The sequence below is a fragment of the Pogoniulus pusillus genome, chromosome Z (genome assembly GCF_015220805.1).
Source record: "Pogoniulus pusillus isolate bPogPus1 chromosome Z, bPogPus1.pri, whole genome shotgun sequence".
Taxonomy (NCBI): domain Eukaryota; kingdom Metazoa; phylum Chordata; class Aves; order Piciformes; family Lybiidae; genus Pogoniulus; species Pogoniulus pusillus.
The window spans coordinates 82,428,337-82,443,010 of NC_087309.1; the positions used below are offsets into that span (position 1 = coordinate 82,428,337).

The 14,674-nt window shown below is 41.1% G+C and overlaps 1 protein-coding gene across 10 annotated transcripts in view; it reads right to left on the reverse strand.

The window, feature by feature from the left end:
• SEMA4D (semaphorin 4D) overlaps window positions 1-14,674 on the reverse strand; it is a 100,354-nt gene that overhangs the window by 57,958 nt on the left and 27,722 nt on the right. For 7 of the 10 annotated variants that reach the window (XR_010301369.1, XR_010301370.1, XM_064140522.1 and 4 more), the window contains exon 2: window positions 2,877-2,945. The exons of the other annotated variants lie outside the window; for them this stretch is intronic. The gene's annotated coding sequence lies outside the window, so the exon portion shown is untranslated. The remainder of the gene's footprint in view (window positions 1-2,876; window positions 2,946-14,674) is intronic. 10 annotated transcript variants of the gene reach the window in all.

Genomic DNA, 14,674 nt, shown 5'->3' on the forward strand with positions numbered 1-14,674 from the left:
GGTTTTCTTGGCAAGCACCATGGAAACATAGTAAAATAGCCTTATAACTTAAGAAATTGTTTTACCATACCAAAACGACCTAATGCAAACAGGTTCGGAGGCAAGCACTTTAAAAGATTTGAGGGTTTGCTGTATTTAACGTTATGCTAGCTCAGAAGAGAGGTACTTTGTTTCTTCCCCATGTTAAAACACTGCAGCAACCCTGGTGTTTTTGTTGGTTTGTTAGCTGAAAAGCGACACAATCATTTTTCAAAAGAAACGACCAGTGTTTTTCACAGATACTTATGTTCAGATGACTATACTGTTGTTCACTATCCTTAGCTAATTTTTAAACTACGTTGTACAGTCAGGGACTCTGCTCACTTCTGTAACATATACAAAGAAATCATACATACCAGCAACTTTTTTTAGTTAGTGCAGAGCAAAAAAGTTAGCGCAGAACAAAAGCTTCTTACACATAAGTGTTTCATGGCAGAATTTGGTTAGCAGTAATTCAGCAATGACTAACTCCAGAGTTTGAGGCTTATACAAATACAGCAATTTATCACATACTGCTAAATCCACTCTGTGAGGTTGCTGAGTATCAACTGTTGCAGAGCATCAATCATATACGCTCCTGCCTCAATACAACCCTTGTGTTGATAATAACAACACAAAGGTCATTTGACCTTTAGCTTGTAACAGGGTATCAGTTTGTGCCCATACTACTGCCTTCTGTAAGTTCAAAAACACAGGTGCAGATCTTTCAGTACAAGCGCTTCAGATTTCACATTAAATGATGTGTGAGCATGTCAGGAGCAGGATTAACAGAAGCTTTGCTTGCAGAACATTCTTATGAGCATTACTGGGATTTTAACTCCTGCCAAGCCTAAAACCAGCTTTTTCTTAAGCCAAATGAAATGTGGCAGAGAGAATCATTACTGCACTTGATGATTAACTTTTAAGAATCTTGTTTGCACTATCATTAAAGACATTATGAAAGGGAAAGAACTGCACACTACACAGATTCTGCTTCAGTTTCTCAACAAAGCAGATAGATATTGCTGCAAATTTCAAGCCTTAGAACACTAGACTTGAGGGGGTATAGTATTACAGAAAAGCAGACCTGTAAAACTATATGAAAGCACCAGAAGCAAAACAAGATTTATGTGCTTTCTTCAAGGTTTGGAGCTCAACAGCAAAATGCAAAGCCTTCCTCAGAGAAGCTGACCTCCAGATGCATCAGCAGCCATCCACATCTTAAATCAAACACCCTCATCCTAGAGCACTCGAAGCTACTACATTTCAAATGCCACCATGGAACAATTAGATTAAGTTCAGCCATATGCAAAATTTAATTCCAGCCTAGAGATACACCAAAGAATTATATACCAATTATTGTTACTTGTGAACCAGACTCTGTATAGGTGCTCAAGGTCTTAGCTGTTTCCCTGTTCCTCTTGATAACCTGTCGTTGGCATCTAAAGACATGGCATCATCAAAAGATACACAAAACAAAACCAAAACATACTCACAAAACTGACAAAAACAAACAAAACCCACCAAAACAACCAAGAGCATCCTTGCAACAGCTCTATCACTGTTCCGGCTGCATGACCCCAAACAGGCAGAGACAGGACTCAAGAAGATATTGTCAATGTTTAGAATAAACTCTTACAGTGTCCTTCTGCACTTAACAGAGCAAGAAACAAACCAAAACCCCTGTATGGCCTGTAAAATAAATGCATTGCTTAAAAAAATAAAAGGAAGACAAAAATCAAAGCTATTTTTTTTTCTAAATTTAAGTTTCAACTTTTATGCAGCTCATTTGCTTTGTGTTTTTTTTTCAAATCAGGCAGATTTAATACAGTAAAGAAACCAATGATTATTAAGTATTAGTCTCCTTCTCACTCTTCCTTGACACTTTCTCAACTTTATTCCACTTTTCTCTTAAATGAAAGCAAAATTATGTAACAGCAAGGCAAAAGCAATGCCCCAGAACTAAAATGTGAGCTTAACTAGGTAATGTTATTTATTAACAGAGGAGCTTCTCATATACCATCTTCTTTCCAGCAAGCTAGTCTCTAAACTTCTTTTAAGTCTAGAATTCTTTTCTTCATAATGGAGAAACGCTGTTCTTCACATTTCCTGCTCAATGTGCTGAGCTGCACTGAGAATTTAAGCCTACCAGAAAGACGTTTGGTGGCTCTTTAACAGTTTCTGCAAATCTCTTACAAGTCATCCATGCTACTCAGGAGTATATAGACCACAAGCAGCATATCAGTACTCCAGATTAACAACAATTTATTAGCTGTTTTCCTACAGCTCTTGTACCACTAGACACTCAGTGAGAGTCTTCATTATTTTCTGTTGCTAAAAAACCTCTCTCCTGTTGGACTGTTTGCTGATGCTCCTCACTATGACAGATTTTAAACAGCAAGCTTCAAGCCTTCTCCTTAAAGGCTGCAGACATACTTCTGGCAAAAATGCTTACTGTCTTTAACAATAGATTCACTGTTCAGCGACACAAAAGAAATTGCACTACGGTTTACATAAAACAGCCTGAGCAGTCCACAGGCAAGGTCAGCCAACTGCACACCTCAACGTACAACATAAGCTACACCTACTGAACTAAAAACTTTCTCTGAGAAAGCCCAAAGCTATTAGGTGTTCAGGAGATAAAATATTGGTATCAAATTATCTATAGCTTCTCTATCTTTCCAATCTACTTGCTACGGTATATTTTATCATTAGGTCCTTTGAGCCATTGCACTTCAAAGACATATGAGTAGGATATTAATTTTTCTTAATTCCAAAATACCGTGAAAGTTTGGTGGCAAACTCAACATCTAGGTAACAGCAAACACTTATACCATTTTGCTATATTTGACCCTTACCTCAAGACTTCTAGCAGAACAGTCACACTGCAGGGCCTCTCAGATTGTATGAGCTGACATCACTCTTCACTAGGAAAGAAAAACCACCCTTATCTTTTTGTTCACGTGAAACAAAGAATTCAAACGTTAACATTTGGAAACACTGCTCAAAACTAACTGCTTGCAAGACAATGACAAACTAGTGAGAAACAAAAATCTTTGCTAAAGAGTTACATTAGTGTTATAAAGTACACAAGATACTTAATCTGGTTGACATTCACCTAAGTTCACTACGTCACTCCCAATGCACAGTGCATCGAAGACCTCCTATCCACTGCGATTTCCCAGGGTATGTAAACAACTTGCCTCACTCTCCCTACTAGAGGATTTTTGTGGTAACATTTCCTACAAGAGTCCTTCCTCTCTGGTATCAGGTTTTACAAGACATCTCCTGAGAAAGCATCTCCTAAGGAATCTGGTCAGATCCTGGCCCAAGATGAGCTGCTGACTAATAACCTCTCACTGTTTTGTGGGTGATTCCATCTAAGGCCTAGAAGGTCTCAATGGCATTTATGTCCTGTCTAATACTTTGGATATTTCCAGCTCACACAGACATATGCTAGGTTTAACCTTCTTTGACAAATAGCAGTGCAATTGTCAGTTCCACATCTGGGAAAGAGTACAAAAGCCTGGGATCAACCATTACACCTCCAGTGCACATGCCTGGGAAAAGAGCTGCAGAGCAGAGAAACCCACCACCTTACATGGCACACAAAAGCTCCTGTTGAAAGCCAGGCTCAGAAAGCCACGAGAAATGTCACAACAGACTCAGTAGAGCAACAGGACAACAGCTCATACACAAAAAGAGTCTGCTCAGCAGGAAGAACTGAAGAGAGCCTTCTGCAACTTCAGTGGAAAGAATGTGATAGGACTGCCTACTGAGATCCATAGCACTGTAAAAAGTATTTTCCTGTCACTTATAAATATTATAATTTGCACCACATAGTTTGCACTATCTTCAGCTCAAACACCTTAATGCTTATGTCACTCACTAAAGAGTTTTCTTGTACATCTAAACCACTTTCTAAGTTTTCAGGAGGGAAAATAAGTTTAATAAACATTAGGGTTTTTTGCTTTTTAACAGGCTGAGAAGTCAACACAGCCTACAAGGATCTCCCACCATTCACTCTTCTCCTCTGCAAAGATCTCCTAGCCATTCATAGCCCCCCTCCATGCCTCCCTCGGCTCTCTCACCCTAGCAGACACCTCACCATCAAGGTTTTCCAACTGTAGCAACCCAAGGCTGCCACAAAAGTGCTTCACCACTGAAGTGCGCCTTCAGTATTAAGAAGCAAGGTTGGAAAACACCATCAGAATAAGACTGTAATGCTTCATCTTATGCACATGAATACAGTCAGGTTGGAATTACGTGCCTCTTCTCATGGTATCACCCCACCTGGCCTTTAATAGCTTGCATGCAGGCTACCACTGCACCACATACAAAAATATCACAGCAGCAGCAAATATCAAATTTTCCCTCCACCTTGCAGTATGACACACTTTAAGAGGGGTGGGTAAAGTGGCAGGATATCTGCTTCTCTTCTAAAATGGCATCCTCAGACTTCCCCTGTACCCTAAATAAACCCACCTCCTGAGAGGCACAAGTGCAAACAAGGGCCTCAAGCCAGCTCCAACACTCCCACGCTGCCAGAAAAGCCAAAAGTCAGGTGGGCAACTCTCTCCCACTGCCATACAGGATCCTATTTCATTATTTTGACTCCTGCATGAGTGATAAATTTTAAGGCTGACAAGCAACAAGATGCACTGTCTCTCACACATAAAAGCATCCAGCCTAATCTGGGACACCTGCTGTCATCAACAGGCAAAGATGTACTATTTCAAGAAATAAATGCAGGATCATTTGAATCACCTCGCTGCCCTGAAGCAGGCAAAGGCACTGCAAAATCTAGAGCTGGACAGCAGGTCACAGGTGAAAGGCTCATACTGTAATTCTGTACTACTCCGCTCCTTACCCTCAATAGTTTTAAAATGGAAACTAATAAGATTCTAAGAATTTAGAAGTGATTTATTAAAGAAGATGAAGCAAACACTTCAACTGCAGCAGTTACTGCAGCAAACTCTAAAATGTAACCAAACCAAATTCTGTTTTCCTGGACTGATTAAACCTTCAGAGCTTCAGAGTTTCTTCTGTTGGTCTGTCAAACTTAAATGGAAAATGGCAAATAAAAATGCTTAAGGAAAGCATATTATTGTCAAACTCCATTTCAGTAATGTCAGTAGTTCATGGTACAAAAGATTAAATTCTACTGGATTAGTAAGAGTGACACATCACTTTTAGAAAAGCCTGGCTGTGACAATTATATCCACCAGGCTGCAGAAGGGTGATCACCAGTGAGAGGATGAGGCAAGTCTACAGGACTGAAGCATTAGTCAACTCCTGCAAACACTACTATCATCAGGCCAGAGTTTAGACAGCATCCAGTACAGAGATTCAGACTCTTAACCTACGCAGTAGATGATGTTCATCAAGCAGGACATTAAAGAAGTTAGTATAAAAATGCCTCGGTCTTTTCAGGTGGACAGTAAACAGCTCCTTGCTGACTAGCAGAGTTTGTATTCAGCACTAAAGACAACACCGCCACACAAAATGGAATATAATCATGGCTTGCTTCAGCAAGTAATGCACCACATATCAATGACAACAGGGCATTCTGGAGATAAAAAGTAAAAAAAGAAATAATTAAAAAAAACCCCACACATGCCAACAAACCACAACCACAAAAAAACCCACCCAAGCTATTTCAGTGGGAAGCCATCTCAGAGGAATAAGGTGCTCTACCTACAGTACCATCATAATTAAGATCTCATTGAAGGGAAGCAGCAGCAGCACAGGAGGTCAGGGAAGGAAGGAACAGGACAAAACATGAAAACATCTGTCTGCTTTCCTTTGCTGCATGTTAGGAAAGCTCTGGAAACAAAGCAGACTGTAACTCCCAATGAGGATTATTTATACTCCAGTCTTAGTGGGCATTTTATCTTTTTAACGCAGAGGTCACTGCTACGTGTCCAGCTTCAAGGAAGCTGATCACTTACTTCACCAGCACAGACAAATATCACAATCATCAACAAAAGAAGACATTTTCACATGTTGTGTATTATCTGGTCCAAACAAAGACTGATAGGACATGAGAGGCATATCTGCGATCTATCTGCAGATAGTATTTACTCCTTTTGTACGCCTTATAAAGGGTCTATAGCTATGCCAAAAGCTAAACAGCAGGCACAAAATTAACTCCAAGACTGAATTTTTAAAAATTGACTCCAAAAGTGACAATCATTTTTTGCCTTTATGAGAAAAAAAGCTGACATAACCACATTAAACCATTCATTTCTGTGGCAGAACATCCTGGACTTTGCAGCTAGCATTTCACTATGTGAATGGGTAGAAACATCTGCTCACATAAGCTGGTTAAATGTGATTCAGGCCAGATGTCCAAATGATCTAGCAGCCTTTGTTGTGAGATGTTTGCAAAACATCAAAAAAGAATGACAAACAAGTACATAACCAAGTTCCTGTCCAGTGGACGTGCAGTGCCTGGAGTTTAATGAAACTGGTTTCAGTGGCACATATTGCCAAAATTCACTGATGTACCACCAGCTGTAGCTATACCACGTTCAGTTCTTGTTCAATAGAAAGGGAAAATGGGCTTTAAAAGACACGCCTTTTACCATCTCCTCACCCCCTCTGTAGCACTGCTGCAGCCGTCAGCAACAGGGAGACTGAACATACACAATAAATCACAGGGCAGAGAGAAGTGTTCCACTTAGAGTCTGGAAACAGACCCTCAGGTCTTATGTACCTGCAGAAGTCTGTAAAGTTTGTCTTACAGATAGTGGCAGGTATGAGATAACCAAGGCCAGAAGAATATTTACAGTGGATCTGCTAAATAACAGCTCCTCTTAGTGCCACATGGTCCTGGAAAATGCCAAAACAGATAGTATTTTAAAAGCAAGTACCATAGACATATCAAATTTAATTAAACAAAGGACAAAAGAAAGAAAATCAGTGTGAGACTAACAGGAAAAACCTTGGAATGAGGCCAATAACATGCTAGTAACTCATCCTTCCAAATACAAGGTCATTTTCTTCTCTCATTGTGGAATATATTGATTCTAATTAAACACAAGTTTTCCTGCAGCTATAGGAGTTAATATGGTGTCTGGCTCAGACAGTTTCTGCAACACATGAGTACATTACAGATCTATTCCTAAAAGGCAACTTTGGGAAAAACACATCAGCTTGCTCCATTACATGAGCATGTAAATGCGCACGTACAAATCTCTGTGCAACTACTACACAGAAGTATTTCATTCAATATGGCAAAACAAACTACCACCTCAACCATTTTCATAAACAAAGCCATTCTCATCATTGTCATCTCAAACAAATGCACTTTGATGTCACTGTCCCAGATTACCTCCTGGAGGCACCCTAACAGACTGAAGAGCTGAAACCAGTCAAGCAGCTTGGTTGGAACCTAAGTTTTCCCCAGAATACATCATATTCCATAGAGAGGCCTTAACACAGGAGTTCAGACCTATCAGCAAGAGAGGCTCTGTTGCTAAGACATGGTAATATCTAATTCACAACAAAGAGGCATTTCACAGGCAAAAGAATGAATAGATAATAATCAATGCAGATAAAAGCTACCATTACAGCGAGACACTGTCTTCCATGCTATGAAGTCTATTGCCTTCATCCAAACCTCATACATTTGTTTTTCAATTTCAGGGTGGGGGAAGGGTAGGGAGGAAATAGAGCTTAAAGTATCTAATTACAGCTTAGGTCCAAGCAAATGAAAAGCTTGCTTATGCTGTCCATCCTTAACTTTGATCCACACAAGTACAGTGAAACCCTGAGCAAACAGATGCTTGACACGCTTCTGCCGGAAGTCTTTGTATTCCACAGGAAGAAAACTACCTTTTGCCTACCAGGATTCTTTACAAGTCACTTATAACTACAATTAGTCATAAATGTACCTTGTGTTATCAGAAAAGTAAAATGAACAAACAAACATACAAACAAAAAAGAGAACACCCAAACAAAAACCAAACAAAAGATTTCGTGGCAAAGAACAGAACTATATGAAATGTTCAGGGTTGAGGAAAGAACCCTCCTCAGAGCCTCCCCTACCCCAGATATAAAACATATACAGACATTTTAATGATAGAATATTTTGGTTTATGCTCTAATTTGTACCTATCAGTTCACAGAACAGAGGTATCAGTCTGCTGCACCTATTCCCTGAAGGTAAATGGACCAATTGCTTTACATAGAATTGTTGTAAATATATTCTTGCTACCTGCCACACACTTGGGATTGCAATATGAAAACAGCTGCTCTAGTCAATTTTCTTCCAAAAGCAGCAAATGCTCTCCTTACTCCTAAAGAGAATTTAATGAAGCCATATGCTTATGTTTGAGACTGCTCTAAAAACATCCTGCCATTTCTTACACTCCTTTTGACAGTTCAAAGTTTGGCTAGAGTTCCAAGGCTACAACCTTTGCAAAAAAAGCAAAGGAAAAAATAGAAAGAAAAATAGCTGAAAACATTTTGCTCACACATATGCTAGAAAGGCAGAAGAACAATAAACTGCAACACATGTACAAAATGAGAATCTTGCAATGCTTAGTAAGTATTTACAAATGTTATTTGGTAAAGTAAGCAAATCTCAAGTCAAGGAAGCCATCTAAATGATCCACAATTTAAAAATGCCGTAGTGTTACATCATCATAAAAACAGAACCAAGAAATTAAGATCTTATGTCCACTTGGTTTTGAAAAGCACTGTCCAACCCATCTGTAAAACACCAACCTGGAGATACAGATTTAAAGCAACTGCTGCACAGACTACAGGAAAGGGCCGTCATACAGCTTAACTGCCACAAACCTGCAGCAGTCAGTTTCAGCTATCAGAGTGTTGTCTAGTCTTAAGGGACTGTGCTAGTTTGAAGCAAGCTAGAATGTTTTGTCTAGTCTTAAGAGACTGTGCTAGTTTGAAGCAGGCTAGAATGTTTTGTCTAGTCTTAAGAGACTGTGCTAGTTTGAAGCAGGCTAGAATGTTTTGATGAGGAGAACTAGATTACAGGCTGTAAGAGGAAAACAATGGTGATGTCTGCTTCACTCATAGGCTTGCTGAGATGTATAAAAATATCAGTCAAAACATAGATAACACACTCAGCACCACCCTCGCTGGGGCTGCTGGCTGAGCTGCATCTCTCTAACCTCACCCTCCATTTTGGGCTAATCCACTTTTGCTGCCTAACCCCCTGGCCGAACCTCTATTCTTCCTTGGGACTGGAGTAAGGTTGAGAGGGGTAGGGGAAAGGTCTTCAAATTGAGAGCCCCTCCTGGGGACTCAGGTTTCTGGGAGGGGAGTTGTGCTTCTGTATTACCTTTTACCTTGTATATTTCTGTCTTTAACTATATATACTGTAAATAGCTGCTTGTGTATTGTGCTAGCTATAAATAAATAGCTTCATTCATATTTCCAGAGCCAGCTGAGTCTAGTCTGAGTGATTTCTAAAGTAGGGGGGGGTGGGGGGTGGGGAACACCCAAACCATCACAGGGATCTGTGGAGTACGACTGCTGGAGGAGGCTCAACCTGGTGAGAATGAACACTGAGCACTGGTAGGTCACCTACATGAAGCTGGTGCTTTCACACAGAGATACAGAACATACTGAATTTTAACACTGCTGTACTTAAAGGCACATTTCTCCAATATCCCATCTGTTAGCACCCCCACTGGCAGCAGACTTAAAATACGATTTTTCAAGGAGATATACTGCAGCACAGGATTAAATTCTACTGCAACTGGAAGTATAAATATGCATTAAGTGCACTTTTCCAGATGAAGAACACAATTTTGACTCACAATGCAAAGTTCAAAAAGGTAAAAAACTGTTTCACTGTGTTTCCAGGATGACTCTGAAATTAACATCTAGGAGCAGCACAGTTAATCATAGTGTTATGAGCAAGATGGCATCACCAAAACAAACAAACAAAACCCAAACAAGCAGCATAACAAAAAATGTGAAACTTTATTTGCAGGGGTGCAGAACCTACAGACACCAACCAAGAGCACAAGTCTGAATACTTAACATGCATGTATTGGGTTTCGCTGTATCCACAGCAGGTGAACTGAAGGGGAGAAGAATCTCTCCTCTAAACGTTTTTAAATGGCACAGTTTCACAGTTAGAGCCACATCTAACATACTAAGACCGTATATCCAAAATTTCTGTAATCATATGGTGCCCAGCAGAGTTGCAGCAGTAGCACAGGACAAGCAAAAACCAGACTAAAGCTGCAAAAAAAAAAAAAAAAAAAATCCATCAAAATTCCACACCAAAACTTGTGTGAACAGTTGTGCTGCTCTTGCAGCACTGAGTGACAAAGTCTCAGTTCTGCTCTCACATTTCAGAACATTTTCTCAAACAGCTGCTCATTCACAGAGCCAAGACTCTCACAGTATGAAGAAAAATAAAATTCTCAATTTACAGGTTTTCTCAGATTTCTCTAACAGAAACCAATCTTGTGTTTCTATTGATTTAAAACCATGCACTCCAACTCTAACATTTTCACATTCAGAGAGTAACGAAGGCAAGGCTGTCATTTTTAGATTTTGTAGCAAGAAGCAGCAGAAGTAAAAACAGTACTGCAATGGTACTTTGTTTTTGTTTTTTTTTTTCAGTGCTGCCATTCTCCAAAAGCAAGTGTGCTTCTACTGTTACAGGCATAGCTAACTCATCTGAATGTTTCAGATGTGGCTGGCTGACAGAAACAGCTCACAGACTAGGCCAAAGTTGGCAAAATGACTTCATAAGCTCAAAACTCAACATCTATCAGAAGCCATTACAAACTGCACCCATTTCCTTATTCTGCATGTGTTAAGTGACTGAAATATGAAGTTCAACAAAATCAAAACAGAAAGAACCAGAAGGGTGACACAAGTGTTCAAGACACACAGCATCTCTTGTTTCAAGAAGTGAAACCGCCCCATAATTCTAAGGGAAGTGGTCCAAGTATGCTGTTTGCTACACACACTGATTTAAAACACATGAACACACCCCTCTCCTCCTCTGCACTGGCCTGCAGTGTGCCCTGACTGCAAGTTTTGTTAACTGATCCAATTTAGCCTCAGTCTCTGTGTGGTAAGGCACATCTGGCAGACTGATGGCAGGATGGGCTTCGCTGCAAATTATCTGGACACCAGCACTGCAAATGTGTCCAGCATACTGCACCCTCCATTTCATAGAATCAACCAGGTTGGAAGAGACCTCCAAGATCATCCAGTCCAAACTAGCACCCAGCCCTAGCCAGTCAACTAGACCATGGCACCAAGTGCCTCATCCAGTCTTTTCTTAAGCATCTCCAGGGACGGCGACTCCACCACCTCCCTGGGCAGCCCATTCCAATGGCAAATCTCTCTCTCTGGGAAGAATTTCCTCTTAATATCCAGCCTATACTTCCCCCGGCACAACTTGAGACTGTGTCCCCTTGTTCTATTGCTGGTTGCCTGGGACAAGAGACCAACTCCACCTGGCTACAACCTCCCTTCAGGTAGTTGTAGAAAGCAATGAGGTTAGCCCTGAGCCTCCTCTTCTCCAGGCTAAACAACCCCAGCTCCCTCAGCCTCTCCTCATAGGGTTTGTGTTCCAGGCCCCTCACCAGCTTTGTCACCCTTCCCTGGACACGTTCCAGCACCTCAACATCTCTCTTGAATTGAGTGACCCAGAACTGGACACAGTACCTAAGATGTGGCCTGATCAGTGCTGAGCACAGGGGAAGAATAATCCCCTTCATCCTACTGGCCACACTGTTGCTGATAAAGGCCAGGATGCCATTGGCTCTCTTGGCCACCTGGGCACACTGCTGCCTCATCTTCAGCTACTATCTACCAGTATCCCCAGGTCCCTTTCTTCCTGGCTGCTCTCCAGCCACTCTGTCCCCAGCCTGTAGTGCTGCTTGGGGTTGTTGTGGCCAAAGTGCGGAATCCTGCACTTGGCCTTGTTAAATCTCATCCCATTGGTCTCTGCCCACCCATCCAGCCTGTCTAGGTGCCTCTGCAGGGCTCTCCTACCTTCTGAAATAGTTGATAAACACTCCAGGTTTTGGGCCAGAAAACATATGCCTCATTCTCCCCAAAACAGAAGGAAAAGATGGCATTGAAGGTGCTAAAGGTGGCACATAAGTCTGTGCTTGGTAGTCAGTGCATATTGTACCAGTCTAAGCTACACAAGAGGAAAGCTGTTTTTCTCTACCAACAGAGTAAAAAAAATAAACAGTGCTCCTTGAAACACTTCCTTTTTAACCAACAATGCTATCTGGAATGATTATGGCAGGAATCCTTACTACTACTCATTTTAGCACCTCTCAGACCTTACATGTTCTGAAAAACATCCTTCCCTGATATATAAAAACAAGTTAACCAAAACCATATCTTCCAGGCTAGTGCTAGAATCATATCTGCATATGCAAATGTCTTTTCCCCCCATTTCATGTTTGATCCATGTTATTTATCAAGGATTAAAGAGATTGTGAAAAACCAACTGCCTGAAGTTTGCTCAGTCAGAAAAGCCCCAAAGCTTGTTTGAAGTGCATCAGGCAGGAGACAAGAGAATTTCAACAAGTATTACAGCAGTGCATTAATAGAGAAGCAGAGACTTGCCTGCAGAAGACAGGATCTCCTCTCCACCTCCACAACCAGGAAGAGAATGTCATCACTCAAGGGACCAGAAAAATGGGACCAGGCACACAAACAGAAATTTACAGAATTTATACACCTGGCAGGCTGATACCACCTGGAATGATGCTTCAACAGCAGAGAATTTGTAACTTACATACTAGCAAGAGAGATGCAGAAAGCTATGTGTGCTCATCTCCCTGAAAAATGAAGCCACTTTACTTTTATGAGAAGAAACAGAGGCTGTGACGTGTCACTGTTCAGGCAAATCAGTTCCTGAATGTAGGTCACTGTACAGCCAGACAAGTTTTAATACCAGTGCAGGCAAACAAGTAAGACCTCATTTAACTGCAGGTTTTCCAGAAAGGTATGCTTCATCTCTTTTGCTGTGCAGAACTGCAGTTTTGGAAAGCACTGGTATTTTGACAGAAATTCTCCCAACTTCAGAAGACAGACTGGAAGCCACTGTGAATTGCTGCCATAAAACAAAGCATCTCTAATGTGTTCCTCACAAGTTGAGATTTCCATTGATGCACCTGTCTCTTTAATTTGTACATGTTGTGATGGGCTGGGGCTGGGCTGGCCACTGAATGAGTGACAAGATGCTCTTCATTAACTCCTCTCCCTTCCTAAAGGGAAAGGGAAAAGGAGTAAGGGAGAGAAGCTAATCACTAGAGAATAAAACTAAACCTACTTTAATGAAACTACTAACAATAAAATTAAATATATACAAATACATACAATCAGCAATGCTGAACCAAACCTCCCTTATGGCAATTGTGTCACCATCACTAATGATGCTGTGGTCATAGTCCTAAACAACTCAGCAGCCGACAGGAGCCAGATTCAGGAGCTGGATTCTGAAACTGGGTTCAGGAACTCATAGATGTGGATCTAAGGCAGAATGGACATCCTCAGATGACGGCCACTGAAAAAGAGAGCTTGACCCTCGTGATCTCTCAGTGTTATGCCGAATATGACATGTATAGAATGGAATATCTTGCTAGTCAGTTTAGATCACCTAAAATGTCCACTCCTACCTGAAGACGTACTCTTCTGCTCCGCATCCTCAAGTTACTACACAAGTGTCAGCAGTGATCTTGGTACAGTTCTTGGTACTAACTAGAAACATCAAGTATTATCACTACTAAAGGCAGACACTGTCCGGGAAAACATGCCATTAATTTCAGAAAGTGCAGTTACTCAGTAAAAATCTCTGAACAGAATTAATTCCAGATCAAATCAGCACAATGTATGAGGGCACCTTTTGAGTCTTTTGTATATAATTTTCCTTCTAGCATTTGCACGTAAGAGTTGGCGTGAATTCCAATCCATGCTTCTTCGGCTCACAGCACACACAGTATTAACTGTCTCTCAGGGTGCTCTTGTTAACCAAGTGAGAAAGCACTGCTAAACACCAATCTATTTTATTTGCACTCTGTCAACTTGTTTGAGCTCCAAAAGGTGAGAAGCATACAGAAAGGCTGGACTCCATGCACTCTGAGAGCCCCATTTTGATATCAGAAGTCTTGAATAAAGACAAGTGCGAATGCATAAGTCATGCTTCAGTGTGGCACACAGGAACACACTTCAAAAACACTAACTTGAGAATCCCTGAAGCACATTTATCACACAGCTAAAGGCTTCTGATCTGCCACAGCACTGACAACACTTCAAAGCCTCTTACACAAATCTATGAAAAAAAGCAAGATCTGGAGTTCAGATGAGCAAGACTTAACACAGATCATGCCACCCTTGCCTTTTTCGCATCCTACACCTTCTTTCATCCCTTAATCCAGCAGAGTGTGGGCTTCAGCTGCCTCTTAAAGTCTATCTCTGTGGCCATGCAGGCGGGATGCACAGATTCTGTTTTGTTACTCTGCTCCCTCCCCCAGCCTCAATGTGAGCTGCTTACAGAGGATTACAAAATCGTTGAAGGGCAGCTCCCCACAATGCTTCAGTTCTCCTGCTGATGAAAACTGGAAGCCTGAGGCAGGGACATAATGTGTCAAAATGGACAGTAGCAGGATCCAAAAATGACCACTGAGGACAA